Source organism: Hylobates moloch, unplaced genomic scaffold (genome assembly GCF_009828535.3).
Source record: "Hylobates moloch isolate HMO894 unplaced genomic scaffold, HMol_V3 SCAFFOLD_3, whole genome shotgun sequence".
NCBI classification, from domain to species: domain Eukaryota; kingdom Metazoa; phylum Chordata; class Mammalia; order Primates; family Hylobatidae; genus Hylobates; species Hylobates moloch.
The window spans coordinates 172,664,214-172,690,515 of NW_026652278.1; the positions used below are offsets into that span (position 1 = coordinate 172,664,214).

General features: G+C 44.3%; 1 protein-coding gene across 9 annotated transcripts in view; it reads right to left on the bottom strand.

The window, feature by feature from the left end:
• IRF2 (interferon regulatory factor 2) overlaps positions 1 to 26,302 on the bottom strand; it is a 125,659-nt gene that overhangs the window by 9,242 nt on the left and 90,115 nt on the right. For 6 of the 9 annotated variants that reach the window (XR_009212966.1, XR_009212968.1, XR_009212962.1 and 3 more), the window contains 3 exons: positions 23,776 to 23,947; positions 5,410 to 5,528; positions 3,839 to 4,460 (listed from right to left, as the gene is read on the bottom strand). The gene's annotated coding sequence lies outside the window, so the exon portion shown is untranslated. Of the gene's footprint in view, positions 1 to 3,838; positions 4,461 to 5,409; positions 5,529 to 16,246; positions 21,084 to 23,775; positions 23,948 to 26,302 lie in introns of those variants that run through there. The other 3 variants (XR_009212963.1, XR_009212965.1, XR_009212964.1) reach the window with 3 other exon arrangements.

A 26,302-nucleotide genomic window follows, 5' to 3' on the forward strand; every position in this document is an offset into this window, starting at 1 on the left:
CGGTGAATGCTGAAGATACTTTCTTGGGCAGAAATGAAGGGGCTTTCCATCCTCTGTGGAAGAACCACATTGACAAGCCCCCCAGTACCCCACCTTCTTATTCCCAGTTGTGTGACCTCAGTTTCCCTGTCTCTGTGGCTCTGCTCGCAGCCCCCTTGAGGACTTGTTTCTCTACCCCACGGCTGCTCTGCCAGGCATGGTCTAGGCCTGGCCATCAGCAGTCACCAGGTTTGCTTCCGAGGAGCAGCGGCAGCAGGAGGAAATCTGAAGCTGTGGTGAATGTGCTCCTTTTGGAGCAGGGCCCAAGGCCAACCTGAGTCCAGGAGGAAGAGACGAAGCAGGGCAGCTGCGGTGGAGGATGAGGATGGGGGGGACACAGAAGCGCCTTCCTGCCGAAGTGTACAGTGAGGGGGTGTGGGGACCACACTTGGGGCTCTGCAGCGGCAGCTGGAGAAGAGGGTCACCTCGAATTGCAGAGGATGCGCTGGAAGGCAGAAGGGGGAAAGAGACTCAGAGAGAAACGGGGAGGGAGAGGAGGGAGAAGCAGGGGGAAAGGGTGAGGGGAGAGAAAAGAACTACCTGCGCAAGACGGCCACTTGGATGGAGGATGAGGAATAGAGAGCCCGGAAGGCGAGAAATAGGTCTAAATTCATGGCACACATTCATACACAGGAGGCCCGGATCTCTGTGGACGCCGGGGTGTGTGTGTACCGCAGGCCCACCTGGCCTGTAGTTGGTATGTCGATAAGGCCTTTTCCCTCTCAATGTCCTGTGATAGCCAGAAGCATTATAATTGCTTAAAGGATGGTGGCTAGAAAAGTTGAGAAAGTACATATTCTCTAGAGTGCTCTGCTATATTTTTCCACATTTTTATTTCCTCCAAGAGTGACAATCCCTCAAAAGCTCAGGAGGCTGCTTTGAAGGGGGAATTTGGGGCCAAGCGGCTTGAAGGTCAAGAGAGGAAGCTGCAGTACCTCTAGGTGTGAGCATGGGGCTGGCTCAGCCTCCTGGAGATGGGGCTTCTCCAGGCCCAAGCCCAGGACCACAAGAACAGCAGCTGCGGGTGTGGGAGAGCGGCTGCTCTGGCCAATAGGACCACGCCAACTGGGGTGTCTGAGCCAAACACAGCCCACCAGGGACGCCCCATGTTGGATCGGGCACCATATTTTCCTCCTTCCACCTGGAAAGTGATGCTGTAAGCTCGTGTCTGACTCATTCTCCGGGCTCAGCTCAAGCCCACCTCCAGCAAGAGGCCTCCCCCACCCGCTCCCACCCTCATTTGAACCAACAGCCCTCATGGCATCTACCAATTACAGTTCCCTGTTCATCACTTTTTCCAAGTGGATTAATATTTTAATGCCACGAGCAGTAGGGTTTTCAGAATTAAATAGAAAACTTTAGCACTGTACGAAAACTTTAAGAAAAAAATCAGACTACCAGCAGAAGTGTCTTCCATTAGTGCAAGTAGGAACTGGCTTTATAATTTTAAGTTGGACTTTTTTTTTTTTTAAATCTGGGGAAGTTGTAAGTGAAGATGAAGAATCTGCAAAGACGTATCCCCCAGTGTTTAAAAAGAAATGCTTGGCCAAACAGGCTACCTTCAGGTTGTATTCTTTATTTTAATGAAGCAGGTCAGTCTCAGAAAGAAATGTCATAAAGAAAATGTGGCATATATACACCGTGGAATACTATGTAGCCATAAAAAAGAATGAGATCACATCCTTTGCAGCAACATGGATGCACCTGGAGGCCATTATTCTAAGCTAATTAACTCAGAAACAGAAAACCAAATACTGCATGTTTTCACTTATAAGTGGGAGCTAAACCTTGGGTACACATGGTCAAAAAATGGGAACAGTAGATACTGGGGAATACAAGAGGCAGGAGAAGGAGAGGGGGTTAAGGGTTAAAAACAACTATCTATTGGGTGCTATGCTCACTACCTGGGTGACAGATTCATTTGTACTCCAAACCTCAGCATCATGAAATTATAGCTTTGTAATAAACTTGCCCATGTACCCCCTAATTCTAAAATAAAAGTTGAAAAAAAAAAAAAAGAACACTCCATTCTCAAGGAGGAAACCAGAAGCCCAGGGTATAAAACTGCAAAGGATGTATACGGTGGGAGGGAGATGTGATGCCAGTGGAGATTTAACTGTATCGATTATATTGATATTTCAATTAGCATCGTTACTGTTCTTGGTAACAGTGACAAGGCTCTGGTTATAAGTTCCATTAAGTTTTGAATGGTCTGCCCACCTCTGCTTTTCCCACGAGCTCATTATTTTTCACCCTTCATTTTCCAGAAAAGAGAGTTTTCGTTGACGATGAGGCGGATGAACATATGAGATTGCAGTAGAAACTCCAGTATGTGGCGATTTCTGGCTTATTGACCTATGACACTTTTTTTCTGGATTCTTATCTCATTCAACTTTGCTATTTGTATTAGTTTCCAAATGCTACTATAGCAAATTTCCACAAGCTTAGTGGCTTAAAACAACCCAACTGGGTTATCCTACAGTCTGAAGGTCAGAAGTCCAAGTTAGGTCTCACCAGACTAAAATCAGGGTGTAGACAGGGCTATGTTCCCTCCCGCGTTGGCCAGCTTCTAGAGATCCTCTCACTCCTTGGCTCAAGGCCCCTCTCGTCTTCCAAAGACAGCCATGTCCGGTCTTAACTTGCATTAACTCCAACTATGTTGACTCTTTTTTCCACTTATCAGGACCCTAGTGACTACACTGGGCCCACCTGGATAGTCTAGGCTCATCTTCCCATCTCAGATCTTTAACTTAATCTCATCTGCAAAATCCCTTTTGTCATGTACGGTAACACTCACAGGTTTGGGGATCAGGATGTGGACATTTTAGGGGTGTCATTATCCTGCCTGCCACGCTGTGGTTATTCACCTTTCTATGCGTTCATGCTTTGGCACCCCCAGCAGATGGGAAGCTCCTTTGGTGAGTGGGATACTACTTCTTTGTCATTCTGTTCCCCATAGCAATTGCCCAATTCAGATACTCAGAAGGTATTTTTCAATTAGCTTTCCTTCCTGACTCCTGGTTTGAATAACACAGAAGTGTATTTCTAGGTAGTAGCTGTGTTGAGCCAGCCATGGTATCTTACCTTCTTGCTAGTCAGTGGGATACAAAGATGATTCAATATTGCCCCAATTTTCAATAAATTTGCCAGGTTGGGCACGGTGGCCCTCGCCTGTAATCCCAGCACTTTAAGAGGCCAAAGCAAGAGGATTACTTGAGCCCAGAAGCCCAAGACCACCCTGGGCAGCACAGTGAGACCTCGTCTCTAGAAAAAAATTTAAAAACTTAGCTGGGCATGGTGGTGCCCGCCTGAAGTCCCAGCTACTTGGGAGGCTAAGGTGGGAGGATTGCTTAAGCCCAGAAGTTCAAGGCTGCAGTGAGCCATGATCACACCGCTGCACTCCAGCCTGGGTGACACAGTGAGACCCTGTCTCAAAATAAATACATACATACATACATAAATTTGCCTTGCAACATGTTCAAATGGCTAGACAGCACCCACAGGGTAAACTCTTTGACACAGGAACAACACATACAACTGAAGATAAAAATAATGTGATACCTGAGTGAGCATAATTTTATGGAGCAAAGAGAGCTAGAATGAGTGGAGAGAGCAACCAGGGAGAGGAGAGCCAAGTGGGTTTATTCTCTCCAAATTTTGAATAAAGTAATGGGAAAATCAAAGTAGTAGGAAGGGGTCAAAATGAAGTGTGCAAAGATGTAAGAGTATAATCATGAGAACCCAAGATAGCAAAATACGTGTATGTCTAAATACACCAGAACAGCAAAGGAGAGCTTACCTTATTTAAAGTGACACGAATAAAATTGAAAAACGTAGAGATGCTACTGGAGGCTGAGGGTGGGAGGAGACACTGATATAAGCAGCTTTCTTGGTCTTTTGCTTTTGTTGATCAATTTTCCAGGATTAGCTAAAATGCAGCCAGATTTATCCCCTTTCTGGATGCCCAGAGCACTTTGTTTCCACAGTACAAAGCGCTGACCACATGTGGCTTCAAATTTTGCCATGGAAATCCCCTTACACCCCCTGAAAGCGGATTCAGGTGTGCTAGATGGTATTTTCCAAAGATGAAAATGTCACAGTATCTCCTACTCACGGGCTTCCAGAACTTCGCCACTACCCGGTCCAGACGTAGAGTCTAATTCCGCTTCCTTAGTCAAGGCGGGTTTGGGGCTCACTCACAACCCGTAGAAGGCAGTACAATCGATGCTGCCTAGCTTCTAGGTCATCAAAGGCGGCTGAGCTTCTGTCTTGCTGGGGCATTTGCTCTCGGAGCCCTGGCCTTCCACGTGAAGTCCGAGTACCCGAGGCAGCCATGCTGTGAGGGAGGCCACAGTGCCTGGGGAGGACCCGGATGGACGCTGCAGTCAGCAGACCTCATCCTGCAGTGCTCCAGGCCAGGGCTAGACATATAAGGAAAGGAGCCGTAAGACCATAATACAGCCCAGCTGCTGCGTTACCCACAGTGGCCAAGGCCCCAGCTGTCATTCAGCAGAGACAAGTCACTCCTGCTGTCTAAATTCCAAACCCGCCAGGTGCGGTGGCTCAGGCCTGTAATCCCAGCACTTTGGGAGGCTGAGGCGGGCGGATCACGAGGTCAGCCTGACCAATACGGTGAAACCCCGTCTCTACTAAAAAATAGAAGAAAATTAGCCGGGCATGGTGGCACTTGCCTGTAATCTCAGCTACTTGAGACGCTGAGGCAGGAGAATCGCTCGAACCCAGGAGGCAGAGGTTGCAGTGAGCAGAGATCGTGCCACTGCACTCCAGCCTGGGTAACAGAGTGAGACTCCATCTTAGTAAATAAATAAATAAATAAATAAATAAATAAATAAATAAATAAATAAAAATAAATAAATAAATAAATAAATAAATAAATAAATAAATAAATAAAATAAAATCCAAACCCACAGACTCTGAGAGCATAAATAAGATGATAATTTTAAGCCCACCAAATTAAGGGGTGACTTCTTATGCAGCAACAGTACCAGGGGAACCAGGTATGAGCAGTGCACATATTTTCATTGAATTTATATTGTTTGGGAAATTTTCCTGGTTAAGAGTTCTGATTATAGCCATTATGTTAACAGAGAAACCGACACCTAGGACAATTAGAGGGTAATTAGTGGCTTCTCCGGGGCTTCAGCTACAATGATGGCTGAGAGGAACATGACAAGGATCAATTCTGAGAGTGCTGGCCAGGTGCAGTGGGTCACACCTGTAAGCCCTCATTTTGTGAGGTCAAGGTGGGTAGGTCGCTTGAGTCTAGGAGTTCAAGACCAGCCTGGGCAACATGGCAAAACCCCATCTCTACAAAAAATACGAAAATTAACTGAGAGTGGTTGTACTCACCTATAGCCCCAACTACTCAGGAGGCTGAGAAAGGAGGATCACTTGAGCCTGAGGCGGCCAAGGCTGCAGTGAACCATGATCGTGCCACTACACTCCAGCCTGGGTGACAGAGTGAGACCCTGTATTTAAAAAAAAAAAAATTATTTTACTTGAAGCAAGAAAAAAATATTTTCTGGAAGGGAATCACTTCCCTAAAAAAGAAAAGTAGCAGAATTTTTGTGCCTAGAGACAACTGAGAATAGGCAGCCCCTCACCCATACTGTGTCCTCCAGGATCAGCTGCCCACAGGTGAGGTGGGGGACCACCACCCAGCTTAGGCAGGAGTGGCCCCTACAGAGGCAAAACAGCGAAGAAGGCTTATCAAGCAGCATAGGGGTTTCCAAGCAGTGCTGCAAAAAGGCCTTTCTGTTGTTTTTTGTGGAAGTCTGTTTCATGCCACATTTTGGGTGAAACATACACACACACACTGCATAGCTGACAGTGGACAGGACTTCCTGGTGACTCTGGGTAAAGTCATTGTTGCTAGAAGAGAAGGGAAATGCATGTGTCCGGTGAGTTTTGCCTTATGTGGCTAAAATGTGAGGAACTTGGCAAATTTCCCAGTGCAAGAAGTCTGTGGGACAGTCTGAAAAAGGAAGGGAGGGTAATCTCCACCAGTTACTGAAGTGAAAGTGAACTGTTCTTTTCTGGGGACCCTTCCTCACAGAGAAAGGGTTGAAATGAAAAACACAGCACAGCCGATTTTGTAATATTATCTGGCCAGTTTAGTGGCCTATAGGTATTGTTTAAGGCATTTAGAAATCCAAATGGTTGTTATTAGGACTATTTTTTTCTTTGCTTAAGACATTTAACCAATTTTGCATAAACTAGGATGGGGAATATAAAGCCTTGGTGTTTCTTTTCCAATTAAATAAATCTTTTCCAATTAAATAAATAAATTCCAATTAGATAAATAATTATGGAGCAGGTAACTCCCAAAATGTTTACTTGGATAATGAAATTCCAAGAAAGAGCCTTTAAAAATTTGTAGTAGGCTGGGCACGATGGCTCACACCTGTAGTCCTAGCACTTGGGGAGGCCGAGGTGGGTGGATCATTTGAGTCCAGGAGTTTGAGACCAGCCTGGACAACGTGGCGAAAACCTGTCTCTACAAAAAGTTTAAAAATTAGCCAGCCTGTAGTCCCAGATACTCAGGAGGCTGAGGTGGGAGGATCATTTAAGCCAGGGAGGTTAAGGCCGCAGTGAGTCGTGATTATGCCACTGCACTCCAGCCTAGGTGACAAAAGGAGACCCTGTCTCAAAAGATAATAACAATAAGTAAATAATAAAAAATTGTAGTAAATAGATGTCTCTTTTCGGGGCTTACTCTGCATTATAAATCCACTCAGCATCAAGGCCCCAGGATTAAATTTTAAACGTCAAGCTTCCTTCTTGTCCTGAAATGTGTCAACAGATACTGAATGTTGGCTCAAAGTAACTTGGTCTTACTTGGGGTAATCCCCTACCAGATACCCTCAGTTACCTGGTCACTACAGAGCCAAATCTCCAGCACGCCTGGGCTGACATGCTGGAGAAAGCGAATCACAAATCACCTTGAATTAAGGTCACGTGGCTTCTACCACACAAAAGCCCCCAAATCTCAGTGATAAAACACAATGGAAATTCACTTCCCACTCATGCAGGAATTGGCACAAGGCAAGAATGAGGGACGTGCCACACAATCCTGTGGAGCCTATGCCGAGACAGGCTCTGCCATCCTACAGGCATGTCCCCAGCACTGCTGCCAACAGGTAGGATCAGAGAGCAAAGGATGGGCGGGAGGGTTTTGTGGGCTAGGTGTGGAAGTGTCATACATCACTTCCTCCTAGCTTCCCATGGCCAGAACTGTCACCTGGCCCAAATTATTAAGTAGATGCAGGTGTCTCTTGAAAACACCATCTCTGGCAGGGCAGCCACTTCCCAGCAACAGAGAAGGGGAGCAGAGTTCCCTGATGAACATCCAACCTTTGGCCACCATGTCACACTATGGATTCTACCCAGCCCCAGCCTGTGGGATAGCTCCACAGATGATCAAACCGCTCCTAGTCCCAGCAGGTCCATAAGACCATGCTTTGCCGTCTTGATCTGTATTACATTCGTTTGGAGCAGTACTTTGGAGCTGGGAGATGGTCCTTCCTGTGGGGATGCAGCAAAGATGGATGAGGCTAGGTCTGCCCAGCTCATCCTGTTTCCAGTGCTCATTCACCAAGGAGGCCAACCAAACATGGGAGGTCCTTATGAAAGGGAAGCATGTTCGTCTGGTGCTCAGTGATAGATGAACACCTTAGCATATGCAGTGCCCAGGGCAGGCTCAGGTGTCGAGAAGATTTGCTGTGGAACTAGGCCCTGGCCAGGATTTCACATAGTAACAAACTCTAGGTGTTCTTTTTCCTCTGTGAGTAGCTACTAATGATATAATGGCTGGATTCAATGCTGAAGGTAAGCAGACCTGCTCAGAGATCTGTTTATTTACATAATGAGTTAGCTTGCCCTGTGGCCCCATCACTCTCCTATGTAAATCTAGATTATTTTTAAGGAATGGCAAATATAAGCCATGATTTATTGTTATCTCATTATACTAGGCACTGTGCAAAATACAGTACAGTTTTTATCTATAATAGTAACAACAGCTCTGCAAGGCAGACATTACTGTTTTTATTTTAGAACAAGGTGCCTCAGCAAGGTTAGATAGCTCCTTCAAGGTAGCTGATGAGCAGCCAAGCTAAGACTGGAGTCCAGGCCTATGTAATTCGAAGCTGTGCTCTCCTTCCTACGTGCCATATGATGCATGCCCCACCACCATGCTGTGGATGCCTGCCACCAGCCCCCTAGAGTAAATGCTTAGCACACACACGGCGAACACCCACCCACTCATCTCCACCAACGAGACTCACCGCAGTAAGCCTTCTCAGGACACTAACAGTAAGCATGGTACACTCACCTTGACAGAGTAACTCCCGTGTGCAAGAAGTTTGTAGAAAATATATTCATTGAAAAGTGAGTGTCCATTGCACATGACTGTGCATATCAACAACATATAATCTGGCCACACCCACCCGTCTTCAGCCACGCCAAGGGCGAGCTGCAGAGTTACAACAGCTGTTTTGGATTCTTGTAAGTGTTCATGTCATCATCAGTACAAGGTCCGCTTCTCTTCACTTCTGCTTCTTCATAGTTAACAAACCAGGGAAGTGTGCCTTGTCTTTCTCCAGATAGGTTAAAAAGGCCACAGGAATTCAGAGAGTAACCAACTCGTCACTAATACAGCCTTTTTGCCAGGCCACCAGAACATTTGAAAAGATAGTTACTACTGCTAAGAGTCGTATCATTGAGCAGAACCTTCTACAGTGAAACATTTTTATGTGTGTCTTTGAATTCTTTAAGCAAAGAATTTTGATTCTTTAAGCAAATTATTTAAGCAAAGAGCAGTTTGATACTGGAAATCACAACAAAAAAAAGCACATTGCACATTCCCTAACTGCCATTATTAAAATAATTACTTCATTTATTGGAGTGTTTCACATTGCCGGGCACTATAGTGGATGCTTTACACTCATTGTCTTATTCAGTCCTCGCGTTGCTCCTACGAAGACTATAATTTTATTATTTCCCTTTCGTAGAGGAAAACAAAAACAAACTAAGAGTCAGATTAAGTAAGCACATAGCACACGATAGCAGAACCTGAGCCCAGGTTTGTTTGAATGCCTCTAAAGCCCATGCTTTTTCCTTTGTACCAGATAGCTAGAGGCCCCAAAGCTGTTTGCAAAAAATGCCAGCCCAAAGGAAACTCCATCATGAAGTGGGGAGCCCATTCCAGTGCCACATGGCAGTGTTGCTGTTGTGCCGTTACAAGAAAGGGAACACAGTGTTCCGAAAATGCACAGGGACTGTAAACAAAATAAATGAAAGCTCTCAGAATTGGTGCCAATCCCTCACTGGAGGCTGATTTCAGAAGAAGCCTACTGTGCAGCATTTGACTAGGTAGCTTGGCCCCCAAAATATTAAAAGAAAGTGCTGAGAACAATGTCTGTTTTGTGAGTGTGTATGCATTTAAGGCAGTTTATCTCTTCCTATGCCAGTGCTTTCCTGTGCATATCAGATCTCAAATGCTTGCTTAGTTATTTAAGAATTCCAAGGAAGCCTGAAATGAGCTTTTATAAGGAGAATTCCAAAGCTGACATTTGTTGATAGAAGTAATTTCATAAGGTTTGATAGAAAGGAAGATTTGCAATTGTATTAGGAGGCAGCAGTGGGATGGAATTACAGGAAGGATCCCTGCCAGCATGCCCCTCATACATAATAAATAAATAGAGCACAGCCATGAACCAATGACTTCAGATGAAAATGCTCGCATGTAAAAATACACATATTTTATAATTTATTTGTAACAAAGGCCTTAGGAAGGTATAGGTGCAAATGAGTTCATAAGATAAGCCATCAGCCAGGCACAGTGGCTCACTGTGATAATCCCAGCACTTTTGGAGGCCAAAACGGGTGGATCACCTGAGGTCAGGAGTTCGAGACCAGCCTGACCAACATGGCGAAACCCCATCTCTACTAAAAATACCAAAAAAATTAGCTGGGCGTGGTGGTGGGCACCTATAATCCCAGCTACTAGGAGACTAAGGCAGGAGAATCACTTGAACCCTGGAGGCAGAGGTTGCAGTGAGCTGAGATTGCGACATTGCACTTCAGCCTGGGTGACAGAGGGAGACTCTGTCTTAAAGAAAAAAAAAAAAAAAGATTTGTCATCTATTGACTGTTTGCAGTCTATCAAGTCCTACATATATTATCTTATTTAATCCCGACAACATCTTGTGAGTTTGTGGAGAAAAGGATTCTCATGGCCATGCTACAGATAAGAAAATTGAAATTCAGAGAGGTTAAGTCCACCGAGGGTAGTAAGTGGCTGAGCTTAGATTCAAACCCAGGTCCTGCTTCCAAAAACAGGCTCTTTCTCACTTCTCTGAATAACAGACTTCACATTTCCTCACACAGCTGAGCATCACTTTGAAGTTCCTGTTCCTCCCTCTGAGACAGCTGAGGAAACCTTGGGACTAGGAAAAAATAATGATATGTACACAGAGGTTGTTTATGTGTTTACACACATAGCCCTTCCCTACCCTATGCTGTTGTTGTTGTTCGCGTGCCAGAGTCCCCAGAGCCTGCTCTCCACAGTGTGAGATAGTACATACCCTCATCGGCCTGTAAGCTACCTCCTTTGAGCTTCGAGAATTTGCCCATAAATTCCCACACATCATAGGATTCTTAGCTTTTACTGAGTTCCTTCGCATTCTTTGTGACCTGGAAGGTTTCCATTTTTCAGACTTGAAGATACTGCTGTGAACAAGCAAATATGTAACAACATCTGTTCTCCATTTGAAGATCCATTCAATCACACTGGTTTCTTTCTCTGCTCCTCTAACTTCATGGGGGCAACTGGCACATGTCAGGAGCAGTGACTCATTGATTTTCTGTTTTAAGCGCTACCCCTTTTCTGTTTTCCTTGTCCTTCCCAATAATACCCACAGGCCTGTGTTAGGATTCCTTCCAGCGCATGTCTTTAGGGTATAACAAGAATCACAGGGGAAATTATGTTAGAGGCAGGGTCTGAGCTGCTTGGCTCCTCTCCCTCATTCACCTAACTTCATACTGCAGGGCTAAGGGAATCCAACATCATTTTACCCATTCTTGGGATCTTGAAAGGTCTTTCTACAGTTTAACATTGTTATTCAATTCATGAAAGATTTCGATGACACTAGAGACTTGGAAAATTCACTGAACAATTCTATTCCACAGTTATTTCTGAAAATGTTACATAAAATCAACTTCTGGTGTTCCCAGTTCCCAAGAGGCCACATCTTCCATATTTCTTTGTCATGGATGCATGAAATTCTTTGAAAATAGAAAGGAAGTGTTATTTCCCTTGCTCCAAAGCCCAGGATAACTTTCGATTTAATAGGCCTCTTTAAAGTCTGGGAACCCATGCTATCGCCTCCCCTGTTATCCACAAACCCACTCATCAGCCCTTTCCCCACGGAAGAATGAATGAGGCGTGACTCCCTGCCCAAGCAGCATTTCTGCCACTACGTCAAAGCTCATTCATGCTTTGAGCTCCAAAAAAGTAAATCCAAAGAAAACCTAGCATAAACTTTTTGCCCTGGTCAACAACTATCTATCGAGTGAGAGAACAGTGCAGGCTACCTTCCTCCCAGGTCAGGTCCTCAATATGGGAAAGTAGAGGAGGGAATAATAGAAATTCCGGTCTGGTTTGGGTGGGTTAAAGAAGGAGACAGGGAGATTCAGGATTTGTGGGATCCCAAAGCTTATAAAATTTGAGGCATCCTGTTTAAGGAAAAAAAGTAAGATTATAAATATAAAATTATATATGAGTGTTAATATTTAGAATCAGAAAAGAGCACAAGACAATAAATAATTTTTTTAAATGGCAAATAACACAAACATGAAGTCCAAAACATTAAGATTTTTCTTTAAATAACTGCTTAAAACATCTCTATCATACTTTTTCCATATGTTTATTAGCTGCCTATCTTATAATTTTTTAAATAAAAAGAATAGAAATATAATTGCTTCTCAGACTTTTGGCTAAGACCAAGTATGGAGAATGCAAACATAATGCAGCCTTTTCTCCAGCATATTTGGTCAAAATTTGTTTTTCATTATCAAGAAGCTTGGAAAAGTTTCTTTTGGCTTCACAATTCATTCTTAATGATGTCATACACATATTTGGGTTGTTGTCAAGTTTCGGGAAATCTCTATGGCCTTTCATACAGGAGCTTTTGTAGACATATTCATTATTTATAGTAATGTTACAGATTTCTGTCCTGTAAATATAGAAAGTCTGACAATTCTGGTTCATGCAATTCCTATCGAAAGCTAAAAATACAAATATGATGAACTTACAACTGTATACTCTGCATCACTAATTATATTAGTCTGTTCTCACACTGCTATAAAGAAACAGCTGAGACTGGGTAATTTATAAGGGAAATAGATTTAACTGGCTCACAGTTCCACAGGCTATACAGGAAGCATGGTGCTGGCATCTGCTCAGTTTCTAGGGAGGCCGCAGGCAATTAACAATCATGGTGGAAGGGGAGTGGGGAGTAGGCATGTCACGTGGCCGGAACAGGAGCAAGAGAGCAAGGGGGAGGTGATACATACTTTTAAACGACCAGAGCTCACAAGAACTCATTTGTTATCATGAGGACAGTACCAAGAGGGATGGTGCTAAACATTTCATGATTTGCCATCAGGATCCAATCACCTCCCACCAGGCCCCACCTCCAACACTGGGAATTATATTTCAATATGCGATTTGGGTGAGGACACGTATCTAAACTATATCCCCAAGGTTATTCTGAACTGGAGAGAACTACACTTTTGAATAAGCATCTTTAAGAATCAAGTCCTCTACCAACAGTTTTATCCTGTGATGGCTGTAAGAATTTTCCACAGACGAGCTGCTGGCTCCACATATTCAAACATTGTTTTTCCTCCCCTTCCCCACACACTTCCAGGGCTGGTATCAATTGCCCTGTGTTCTCTGACTCTGCACATTTATGTCTTCACATCAGGAAAATCAGCCCAGTGGGCTCAGGGAGCATTCCTGGAAGTCATTCCTCATCAGGATGGTTATTCATAACTCAGCTGTATGTGAAATTGTCAGAAAACCACATAAATAGGTCCCATTTAACCAAAACTAAATATAACTCTAACTTGAACTCCACTAAAGCAAACACGGAAAAACACCCCGGGCCACTCCCAACACCCACGCAAGGAAAACAGAAACAGAGAGGAAGCAAGAATGGAAATAACCAGCAGTCTCCCTTGTTTAAGTGTCTTACTTTTGCAAATTTTATAAACCTATGACCATTTGAACACATTCTAAGGTTCTTCCCAGGGCCTTACATTTTGTTATTTTAAGCCACCAAGTTTGTGGTAACTTCTTACAACAGCCCTGGGAAACGAATAGGCCTGCAAAACTTGTTCCCACTGCAACTGAAATGAAAGAAGGAAAAATAAGCAGCATGACTTGTCTAATCTTCTACTTGGAGAGCTAAGGATGTAGGATTTAATTCTTAAGGCTAAGGAAGTGATTGAGAAGAGGTTGCATGTTTCACTTACCTACTGTTGCATAAAAAACCATGAAACAACCATTTCATCCTTATGCTCCCAGATTCTGTAGGTCAGGAATTTGGAAAGAGAACAGAAGGCATGGCTCTTCTCCGTGATGTCTGGGGCCTCAGCTATGATGAGTCCCATGGCTGGGGCTAGGATGGATGGGGCTGGATGACCCATTGACCGGGCAATATCTTGGCTCCTGTGTCCAGTCTTTGAGTTGGGCTGGCTGGCGGCTGGCTGAGGTGGGGCTGGTGACCAGAGCATCTACCTGTGGTCACTGTAGCATGGCGGCCTCAGGCTCCAGGGACCGCTCACAGGGAAGTTCAGGGCCCCAAGGGCAAATGTTTCCAGGCAACAATGCAAGTCTAGATTGCCTTCCATGACTTAGCCTTGGGAGTCATATGGTACCACTTCTGCCATTCTCTATTGGTCAAAGCAGACCCAGAGTCCAGGGGAGTGGACACAGCCCCTACCTCTTGATGGGAAAAGTGCCAAAGAATTTGTGACCATGTTGCAACCTGCCATATTGCATGTTGTTCTTTCACCCTTCCTTACAACCCATCCTGGAGCTGCAGGAACAAGATCAGCTCTGCCTGAAAATCAGCACAGCACCTCTAGTCCAGTCCACAGAGGTTCTACCAAGAAAGGCTGCTGTGATGGCACATTAATAATTTAAATCCTAATTAATAATGCAATGAATTAATATATACTTCACAATCTAAGGCACTATTTCATTGAAATCTCTGTTAAGTAGATGGTCTCTAACTTATGATTTTTTGATGTTATGATGGTGTAAAAGTGACATGCGTTCAATAGAAGCCGTACTTGGAATGAATCTTGCCATTTGCTCTTTTCCCAGGCTAGTGATGTGCGGTATGATACTCCCTCTCCATACTGGGCAGCAGCAGTGAGCTGCAGCTCCCAGTCCGCCACAATCGTGAGGGTGAATGACTGATACTCTACGTTGTCCTGTGTTGCTGGGTGATTCTGCCCAGCGAAGTTGATGTATGTTCTGAGCATGTTTAAGGGAGTTGAGCTAAGCTGTGATATTTACAGCAGGTTTGTCTGAATGGGACCCCATCAAAAGTCCAGGAGTATGTGTATTTGTCACAGCAAGCCCACATGTAATGCTGCATCCCAAGACTTTTTGAAACCAGACTTTGGGAAATATATTGATATCATGTCTTTGTGAGGTTATCGTGTAGCCAGAACACCCCTATGTGGTTTTATGTTCCTTCCTTTAGCCTTGACCTCTGATGAAACCCTGTTTAACATTACACTGTGGTCTCAGCCATGCTGTGAGGAATTAGTGAAAGCCAGGCCCATGTGGATGTGTTGAGACAGAGAAGAGAAGTGTGGTACCCTCTTGCCTCAGGCTTGTAGCAATGGTGGGGTCTGTAGGAGGCCAGGTGTGTTTAGTGAAGATGTGACCCTTGGGAGGGTCATTTGTGGTGTGACCAGAAAGTCAGGATGGGCAGCCCTGAGAGACCTTCGTTTGAGCTCAAGTCAGGGACACCTTTGGGAAACAGTCACAAAGATAAGGCAAATAGCTGTGAAGGTGTCCACTGCCTCGCAATAATCCAGCCAGGGGCCATGCCTTCAGGACCTGGCTTGGCTGTGCCCTGATGAGGTAAGATTCAGCTGCAACCTAGGCTGTCCTCCACTGACCAGACCCTGCACACAGGTGTGGGGCTGTGTGCACCTGGCGGAAGTGGTTGCTCACTGCCACTTCTCAAAGGTGTTACATGAACTAGGGCAGCCTGAATATTTTTATATATTAACAAGTACAATTCTGAAGCATAGGAAACAAAATTAGTGCAAGTTGGGGTGACAAGGACTTAAGCCCACTTGAGGTTACTGTTGGGGCAGATTTGAATGGGGGATGGTCACAGAAGCTTGGGTAGAGGGCAGGACCAGGTGATAAGTCTCCTGTCACAGAAATGGGAGTGGGGAGACAGATAGACAGATGATAGATAGATAGATAGATACTGTCTTGGTCTATTCCTATCACTATAAAGGAATACCTGAAAGTCAATAATTTATAAAGAAAAGAGATTTATTTGGCTCAGAGTTCTACAGGCTGTACATGAAGCGTGGTGCTGGAGCAGTAGGTGAAGGGTAGCCGGTGTGTGCATATCACATGGTAAGAGAGGAGGAGAGGGAGTGGAGGATGCTGCTAGACTCTTTTTAGCAACCACATCTCTCAAGAACTAGTAGATAAAAAACTTGCTTATTACCACAAGGATGGCACCAAGATGGCCATAAGGGATCCGACCCCACAATCCAAACACCTCCCACCAGGCCCCACCGGCAACACTGGGAATCTAGTTTCAACATGAGATTTGGAGGGGTCAAACATCCAAACCATATCAGATATTCAGTGCCTTCAGCCAGTAATCAGCACTACAGGGTGTCTTGGGTGAGCATCTGCATCTGCATGCCACGGTACCCAAGAGAGCTGACCGCATGGGCGTGGGCAAACAGCAAGGCCTGTGCTGCCTTCTGGAATCCAAGAAGATCAAAGGACTTCATATACTGATAGACCCTCAAAACTCCCAGACTCCTATGCCTGGGAGTCAAAGCCATACAATTCTGTGACTACTAGTAGGCTCTTATTTCAACCCACCCTCCTTCCCTCCCCCACCATCACCACCAATAGCATAATCCAGGAAACATGACTTACATCTGGAGTTCTGGTGGAAGTTCTTATCAAGACTGTAAGTTTCTTGAGTCAAGATCATGCTAACTTCAGACCAGTATCCTCCAGGAACTCCTATAGTGCCTGATATATAATGGCTGCTCAACCTATATTTGTTGAAAGAACAAAGGACAGGGAGTTTCAGGACACAGTCACTGTAAAATTGGGTGCATCATATTCCCACTGATTGATTTCTGGCTCCATACTAGTGTGTGCCGCCCAGTTTGATGCTGTGGCAGGGCTGAGGTGCTCCCGGGGGGCTGAGACATAGGAGAGCTGCCACCACCCTGGACAGTCATCCCGGGACACATGAGCACTCTTGACTCAACCTCTGCCTGACCTAGCCAGTCCCTTTGGTGAAGGAGCTGAGTGTGGGAAGTTTTGACAAAACACATGAGAGAACCAAGGGGAGGAGAGAGGGGCACAGAAATTTGAATGCCACGGGCTCCATTTGTTTCTTCCAGTCTTGGGTGCAATTCATTTTGGAGATAAGTGTGGACTGGGTGATCTCCTCTCTAATTCCTTCATTTCATGAATGATGTGTCAAAGGAGAAGTCACGGTTTGGGGGTTTTGTTGGTAGGCTTGGCCATACACTTTTAATTTCATCTACAAGTTCCAAGAAGCCCAGCTGTGAGCTCCATAATTTCCAATTAAATGTCTTCTCCCCGTTTAGCCAGGAATTACAAAGTTCTTTTTTGACATTTATTCTTGGTAGCTGGCTAAATGAAGAGCTAACGTTTAAGTGAACTGACATAAATGCCTGTTGATTTACTGTATACGAATTCAGTAAATATTTGTAAGCAATAGCTATGCTCAGCTGAATGTATCAAGGGACTTTTTAAAAGGTCTAGGATACTAGGGTCTTCCACTAACTATTTAGTTAGAAAAATGGAGCAGAACCCCTTTGGGAAAATATAGAAAAGAGCTAGTCAGGGTCTGATCATGAGTCCCATGAGTGGCCCAGTCATGGATACCAGTGGGCTGGGCAGGTTCTCAAACACAAGTGGGACCTTGACCCCAGCCGGTGCCCAGGTGCTTGATATCATCGGGAGAAGAAATTCAAGGATGAGTCAGAAAATAGTGAAAGTACAGAGATTTGTTGCAAAGTGAAAGTACACACTCAAGATAGGGGAGGGAAGGTGCGCTCAAGAGAAAGTTGTGCGAAAGGGTGTTTGGGGCTGCTACTTTTATGAGTTTCTTTAACCAAGGGGTGGAATATTCATGAAAATTCCTCGAAAAAGGTGGAGATTTCTCAGAACTGTGGTGCCACCCACTTTTACACCAAATATGGGTGTTCCTGGAACATGTCATGGTGGGTATGTGATTTGTATGTTAATGAATGAATAATGAGGGCCTAAGAGAAACCTCAGTCAAATCCAGCACCATGTTGGGTCTAGTCAGTCTTAGCCAGCTGGGCCTACACCCTAGTTTTTCAGGGTCCTATCAGCCCCTAGTTCCTGTGGCTATTTCAACAGTTTCCTTTTGCTAGTCAGGTGAAATGACTGCCTAGAATTTTCTATTCTTCTGTGACCACCCGGTGTTATTCCTGCCTCGTTTCTGACAGAAGAGGCAGGACTGGAAAGGCTGGGTAGATTAAGTGAGAAGAGGAAAAAGGGGAAGGCATTCCAAGCAGGTGGAATAGCAAGAGCAAAGGCTTGAAGGTAGCATAGCTGATAACCCCAAAATGTTTCTGTTATGAATAGAAATCAGAAGGAAGTAATCTGAAATGAATTGGTTGGAAACAGATGAAATGCTCTCTAGAAGAATGTGTGCTTCATCATGTCAGGGAGGAAAAACTTTCTTCTGTCCCATGAGTTGAATGGCTGGAGCCTGTAAATTTAACTGACGCAAGACAGGTTAACAGGAGAAAAGGAATACAAATGTATTTATATTTTTACATGCATAGGCGTTCGCAGAAAAGTAGTGAAATGCAAAGTGATTAGGCTCAGGGATGTATATATCATTTTAACAAAGGAAAGGGATGATAAATTGTGGGAAAGTGACTAGGAAATACATGGGGGAGATTAATGGAACAAACTTTAAAAAATAAATTTTGTTTATGCAGACTCATCTCAATGCTGACCCTCCATCTTTGATGGTAAGAGTTGCTCTACACTTCCTGGTATGGGAGTGGAGGAACACCTTCCACAAAGGGAATGTTATGCCCTGGTTTCAGGTAGAAAAAGACAGCAGAGGATTCATCCTGCATCTGCTCATTTTCAATCGCTTTCAGCCCAAAATAAACCGTATGTCAAAGTGGCATATTTTGGGGTGGCATATTCTGGACCCCTTCAATCATGTAGGTCAGTATTTGCCAAAATAGCTTCACTGGAATTCTAGCCTTGTAATCTTTACTTGACCATAGAAAAAGAATTCCCAGCGATCTGCCCATCAGGCAATTCAAAAAACCTCTGAGTCCTGCTGCAGCAGAGAAATCTGTTTAACTTGGCTTCAGCCCTATTAAACATGAAAAGATCAACATCATCAGTAATTAAGAAAGTGTAAGTTGAAAATACAAACACCTGTGAGAATGGCTAACCTTAAAAAGAAAGAACTGGCAATACCAGGTGTGAATGAGGATGCTGAGACCTCAGCTCTCCTGCATTACTGGTTGGAGTGCTGTGGGGAGGTCACCAGGAATTCAGGGTAGACAAGGGTAAGGTTTGTTATGCAGAATTAAGTCAGCACCTGCTTCATTGACAAGAGTCTCCAGTGACTTCCACGCATCCTTCTGGCCCTGATACTGAGAGGGAGATACTCTTACAAGGTGGGGACTTCCTTTATAGATATAGATTTCCCCTGCACAGGGATCTGTTTTCAGATTAGAACTCTTGTGTCTGCAGTTTCTCAAAATAATCAGCTCAAAATAATCCTTATGCCCAAGAAGCGTATTTTGGGGTGGCGTATTCTGGTCTTCCATAGTCATATTTTAAGATGCCATATTCTGGTCTAAATGGTCAGAGAAGACCTCACTGGCAAACTGAAATTTAAGCAAAAACTTGAAGGAGATGAGGAAGAAAGCCGTTTGGCCATTTAGGGGAAGAATGATCTGGGCAAAGAGAAAAGAGGTGCAAAGGCCCTGAGGCAGGTACATGACTGACTTCTCCAAATGAAAATCCATAGAACGGGGAGCTGGACACCCAGGATCCTGTCCTAGCTCTACAGATTATTTCTGCCATATGAGCCCATTTTCCTCATCCGTTAAATTAAGGCATTCAACAAGGAGGTGACCAAGATCTCTTCCAGCTTGAACCTTGGATTCTAAATGCCCTCTTCTTTTGAGACTGCCACTTGCTTTTCTGCCAATAAGACCCACTGGTCATGCCACAAACCCAAGAGTCACCATTTCTCCATCCATTCAAAATAAGTTGAGGGAACCTGGCCTTTGCTGATCTTTTTTATCTGTGCTTGACTCTGTTATGGTGATTCTATCTCATCAGCACCTTTTAAAAAGAAATCCAGTAATCTCACTGATTTGAAATTACCCCCATCCCTTCAACCCTCACTTGCTAAGTCAAGCAGCCTGACAAACACTCTATTTCCCCATTTCTAAGATGCCATCAATTATAAGATACTCTATCAATTTAATAGCAGCATTTCAGTGGGAGAAGGAAAGAAAAGAAGGAAGGGAGATTAGAAACAAAGAAGGGAGGGGCCGGGTGCGGTGGCTCATGCCTGTAATCCCAGCACTTTGGGAGGCTGAGGTGCGTGGATCACCTGAGGTCGAGAGTTCAAGACCAGCCTGACCAACACGGAGAAACCCCGTCTCTACTAAAAATACAAAATTAGCCAGGCATGGTGGCACATGCTTAAAACAGTTAAACTTATTTTAAGCTACTCGGGAGGCTGAGGCAGGAGAGTCGCTTGAACCCAGTAGGCGGAGGTTGCGGTGAGCCAAGATTGTGCCATCGAACTCTAGCCTGGGCAACAAGAGTGAAACTCTGTCTCCCCCGAAAAAAAAAAGAAAGAAAAAAGGGAGGAAAAGGAAGGAAGAGACAGAGAAAAGGAGAGAGAGAGAGAGGCACATCTTACTGTGTGTCTTCTTAAAAGACTTTAGAATTCACTTATCCATGCCATTATATGCTGCTTTCATTACCAAAGTTTAACTCTGGCCTGTTTCATTATCAGAGACTAAATATTCTTCCACATGATTTTGGACAGCCACAGTTACGCACAGCGGTATGGAGAATGCCACTTTCCAGCCATGCTTATGACCTCGTCAGCACACTTAAGATTGACAATGTCATTTGAGGGCGTCATAGAGAATCCTAGTGGCTTATTGGCATTTCCTCTTCAGCTAAACTGATAATTCTGTTTTTCCTTATTTTAAAGATAAACATTAAGCAGCTTCTTTTGAAAATCACTAGAAGCTTTTAAAGATTTTGGAGACTAAATTGTTGGAAAATAACAAAACAAAGTGACAAAATGGATGAACAGATACTTCCACGAAGTTGGCTAAGGAGGTGTGGCCACAGGTGAGGCAGGCCACGTTGGTGTGTCACTCCTCTGGACGGCTGCTGGAAAATTGTTTTGACAGGGCATACATTACACATCCCAATTTCATAAATGTTAACATGTGAAAAAATATAAAATGGGTCTTCAACTAGAGGAAATACGGCAGTTTTCAAAAATCTCAAGGCCTTGGGGGTTTCAGTTAGCCTGCAAAGCTGGGGCCAGGTCCGTCAGCTAAAAATGTGTGTATTCCTCTTCCCTTTCTGTCCTTACAGCTCCGTCTCCAACCCTAACCCTGGAGATAAGAGAGTTCAAATCTCAGCTTGGAGGGAAACCAACCTAAAAAGGAAGAAGACAACAGTTAAGCTGATTTTAAGCTTCCTGCCTAAACTGCCATTAGGTCAATTTCTTCTAGCTCAGACATCATTTTCTGAAGGCTTACAGGAAAATGCATATTTTCATGGCTGCGCTAAGAGATGGAGGATTTCTTTCCCAAGGCCTTGAACTTCCTTTGAATTAGTAATGATGTGGCTATTGTGAAACACCAACTTGAATCTAATCAAGGAATCCGAAATTAATCCTCTCCAAGAATTTTGCAGCTTTGTGTGCTCATTTGTGTGGTTATTTTGCTTTTTGGTGGGAGGTTTTCCCCTTCTTTTTAATAGTTATAAAGCAAACAACCTTTTCATTGTGGTTAGAAGTCCCCACACAAATGCCCCTCCCTTTCTGTTGTACCAGTAAGAGCTGTGCCTTGCCGCCTCTGAAACAATTCCCACCCAGCCAGTCCTTTAAAATGAAGAGTAAATGCCCCACTCCGGACATTCCAGAAATAAATAACAAGAACCTACACAGGAGGGCAAAGCCAAGCCGCGCCAAGATGCAGATGTCTCTGGAAGAAATTTACTCAAAGCTCTGGAAGAAAGAGTCACCGCATCTGGGCTCAGTGTCCCCTCGCTTAGAGCCCCAGGGTGAGAGTGAGCATGCCCCATGTGTGCCTCGGGCAGCCAGATGCCCCCGCCAGCGCTCGCAGCCCTGCACACACACTGAAACCAGAAGATAAAGCAAACAGGACTTCAGGCCTCTGCCCCTTAGCCCTCGCCCTCCCTTCTGGAGCCACTCTTACTGGAGAGTGAAGAACAGCACCCCCGGCCAGGCGCGGGGGCTCACACCTATAACCTCAGCACTTTGCGAGGCCGAGGCGGGTGGAACGATTGAGCCCAGGAGTTCAAAATCAGTCTGATCAACATGGTGAAACCCCGTATCTACAAAGAATACAAAAATTAGCCGGGTATGGTAGCGGGCATCTGTAGTCCCAGCTACTCTGGAGGCTGAGGTTGAAGGATTGCTTGAGCTTGGGAGGCGAACGTTGCAGTGAGTTGAGATCGCGCCACTGCGCTCCAGCCTGGGTGACAGAGTGAGACCCTGTCCCCCTCCAAAAGAAAACAAGAATACCACCCCCCACCCCCACCTACTGGGTCAGCTAGAAACCCTTTCCTCTCATTTCTGGCCATGAAATCCTCCATATGTAATCCCTCTCTCAGCACAAAGGCTTTCAGATAAACCTGACTTACCTGGGTTGATTTCTTTTATAGGAAAAGGCCTCATCTTTTACATTGCCGAACATTGCTGCATGACACACAGAAGGCCTGGGTTTTTCCATCCACCGTCAGGCCCATCAGTACCCACAGCCCTTCCCTGGGAGCTACTATTGCAAGTGGAAAAAAATGCACTTGGAAGAGCAGATGTCTGATCTAAATAAGGAGCCATCACTGCTTCACAGTGACATGTAAATGTACCTTTTGTATCTGTTTGTGTTACATACCCGTCTTCCAGCACAGTCTTCTTAAAATAATGACTAACTTTTGAAATAGATGCTGATACTTCTTTAGCAGATTTTGTCCACAGGTTTTCTTGAGGTCAGTGATACAAAAGCTTAATGTTTGCGGCTCTGTTTTATGAATATGTTGAAATATTCCTAGTTTCAAAATTGCTGAGTCAAAATGTCATGAATCCCAGGATCTAGTGGGAATTATAATGCAAACTGGTCCACGAGGGAAACTGTATCAGTGGCCAGAATGAGGCAAATTAGAATCACTTCAATAATCAAAAGTTAATGTGATTCCACTGGGTGGCTTTATAAAGCTTAAAAAGTTTGAATCTATGTTGTTTAAAAAACAAAATTGGCCAGCCATGGTGGCTCACACCTATAATCCCAGCACTTTGTGAGGCTGAGGCGGGTGGATCACTTGAGCTCAGGAGTTTGAGATAAGCCTGGGCAACATGGTGAAACTCTGTCTCTACAAACAACACAAAAAAAAATTAGCTGGGCATGGTGGCATGCACCTGTATTCCCAGCTACGACTCAGGAGGCTGAGGTGGGAGGATGGCTTGAGCCCAGGAGGCAGAGGTCGCAGTGAGCCGGCACTCCAGCCTGGGTGACAGAACAAGACCCTGTCTTAAAAAACAAAAATCAAATTAACTGCCAGCAGGTTTATATCTCCTTCAACTTCTACCAGAAAGGAATAAATTCTCAGCTCCTATGCCACTTGACAACGGAATGAGGCTTGCTCAAAAAAAGGATAGCTCAGAGAAGGAAAGACTAATTTTAGCTATATAGAAATTGGGGTCACATGTTTGAGCTCTGAGATCCTCAATGGTCAAATCCTGAATTCATGGAAGTCTGGGAGAAGATGGATAGTTTGGAATCAGTGCTCCAAAATATGGATCTTAGCTATTTTATATGCAGACGGTGTGGCTGATATAACTGAGTGCTTACAATGTACTTCATACTTTACATTATCTTATCTAATTCTCACCTTGCAAGTAAGGTGTTAATACCCCCATTTTATACGTGAAGAGACTTTTTCTCATAGATACAAAGAGATTTGCCCAAAGTCGTCAGCAAATAAGAGCAGACTGAACCCAGGTTTATCTGATTTCAAAAAACGTATTATCTTCCCACTACATATGTTGCTTTCCCATCTACACTGGAAAGTATGGGATGCAGATTTCATTCTCTGGATATTCTTACCTTGGATTTTTCACTCCCTTTGGTATTCCTGGCAGGTTTCCTGAGGTGTGACAGACATCCTGAAGAGGCACTCAGCACCCATTCTCAACTCCTTCTGGAGTGTCTTCCTCTACTGCAGAGGCGGGAACTCTGAGAGCCATTTTTCCATTCCCACTTGCATCTGGGGTTCTAACTGTGAATGAGGTTCAACCAATTATATGCATTTGCAAGAGATTTGGAAGTCAGAATGGAGGCAGAAGCCACTTCCTACTGATTGGCTGTGCACACTGGCAAGCATGATTGTGGTAACACTGGGGCTTTCTGAAGCCATGTCTCAAAGTTCAGCCACTGATTGCATGGGTGTCAAGAGACATTAAAGTGGTGGTGACAGAACTTTCTAATGAACAGATTTCAGCTAAAACAATGTGTCTTCAGAGTCACTATTTCCAGCGACAGGCTCCTGATTTCCTCCCTTTACGGTGGTGGCAGATGTGGAAGCACAGCAAGCCGGCTCCCCCAGCCTTCCCAACAATGTTGTAGACACCTGCTTCTCTCTAGACAATGCCTTTCTGCTTAAAATAGCTGGTGTGGTTTTTGTTTCCTGCAACTAAGCCCCATTGATATATGCTGTTTTCCTTCTTTCCCTCTAACTGCTGGTTTTCACAACCGCCAACCGTGCAATCGATCCTTTAAACTCTAAAATGAAAGCCTTGAATATCTTCATCACTCCATCCCCTGCTTTGTTTTTCTCCGTAGCATTGATTGTCATCCAAAGATTATTTTTATTATTTGTTGATTGTCCACCTTACTAGAATTTAAGCTCCATTAGAATAAATACTTTGTTTTGTTCACTTCTGTAACAACTCTGACACTTAGAACAGTACTAGAAAATAGCAGGAATTCAGTACATAGGGTTGAATGAACGAAATCCACCTTTCTTAACCAAACACTACACTAAATTAATGCATTAATAGGGTCATCAACAAGATATCCTCAATAACACCTCCTCATGAAACATTTACCTGGGTTTTAAAAATCCTCCAAAAACACAAAATGTCATTCAGGCTATGTAACTCAGCATTACATTTAGGTGACATCCCCTCCCAGTTTGCCTGAGACCTTCCTGGTTTTAGCACTAAAAGCCCCATGTCCTGAGAATCCCCTCAGTTCTGGGCAAAAAGATGATTGGTTACCCTAATTAAATATGTTAGTTGCTGAGAAAGGCACTGTAATTACATTACTTTAGATCAATTTTGCAAATAAAAGTTTGAAAACACAAATCCACCTGTGGTCTCCTTCCCATACCAGCTGTGTTGCACAGGATCCCCGGAACCATCAGGTAAAATCCAAGCAATGGCTTTGGGCTGTATTTTATGTTTTTTACTAAAATTTCTATTGCTCGTACCCTGAATATTTCAGAGCTGAGCCTGTGAAATCTTTTCTGCATCTCAGTTACATTCAAAACATGAGCTTCCCAGAGAAAAGATACTGCAGCATAAAGATGTGCTCTACAGTCACAGCCTGGGTAAGTCCCCTTGGGATTCAGCAGAGTGAACTCTGCAGAGAATATGGATCAATGTTAATTCTGGGAATGAATAAAGGCTTAGTCATCACCATCCCCCGATTAAGGAACTCACTCCCATCTCGCTGCTAACATTATCCTGAAACTTCAGGCGGTGAGTTCCGGTGCAGCGTGTGGATTTGAAATGTCAACGCCTTTGAACTGGCACATTAGAGAAAATTTGGAGAATAAGAGTATTCTCAGACATACAACCCAAGCTGCCAGAACATCTCGGATATCCTCTCCCTGATGATTCATGTGGAGAGATGTTTGGGTGTTTAGATTTTAAAATGTGCTTCTCAACCAAAAGTGAAACTTAAAGATGCTATCACTCTGGAGTTTTTTTGCACCTGCAAAAAAAAAAAAAAAAAAAAAAGTTGTGTTTTTAAAATTAACTGTTTTCGCGACACAGGCTGTTGCACGTGATATTGGTGTTTCTCCAGCCACGCAGGTAAGGGGTTAACTGGGCAGCGGTTGCACAATCCCAGCACACTACATTCCACAGCACCAGCAAGCTCTGTCTGAACGTGTTTATAAAGCAGATACGGGGAAACTGACCAAACCTCCAAAGGGCAGCGTGCTTACAGAACAGAAGCACACACACTGCTGTTCTTCTGAAGAAACTTGGTCAGACTCCAGAGCAGGCTCTTTTCAGACTATGTGAACTCTGAAATGTGCTACATCTTGATCCTTCCACAGCACAACCCAGGTTCTTGGACAGACTTAACATTTTTGCTAAAACCAGCTATTAGGCCTGACCACTTCCTTCCTTCCAGGCACTATTTTCAGAAGCAGAGACACAGTGCGTCTGCACCTGTTGTTCGTGTGGCCACAGAAGCAAACCTCTACAAACCCCTCACTTGTCTGCACAGCAGGACCAGTGATGCCCAAGCCCAGAATGGGGGGAATGGGGATCGTACCAGTGTCCCATGGGGCCAGTGGGGACGTAGAGGCCAAGCAGCCTCACGGAAAAGCATCTCCCCCTGA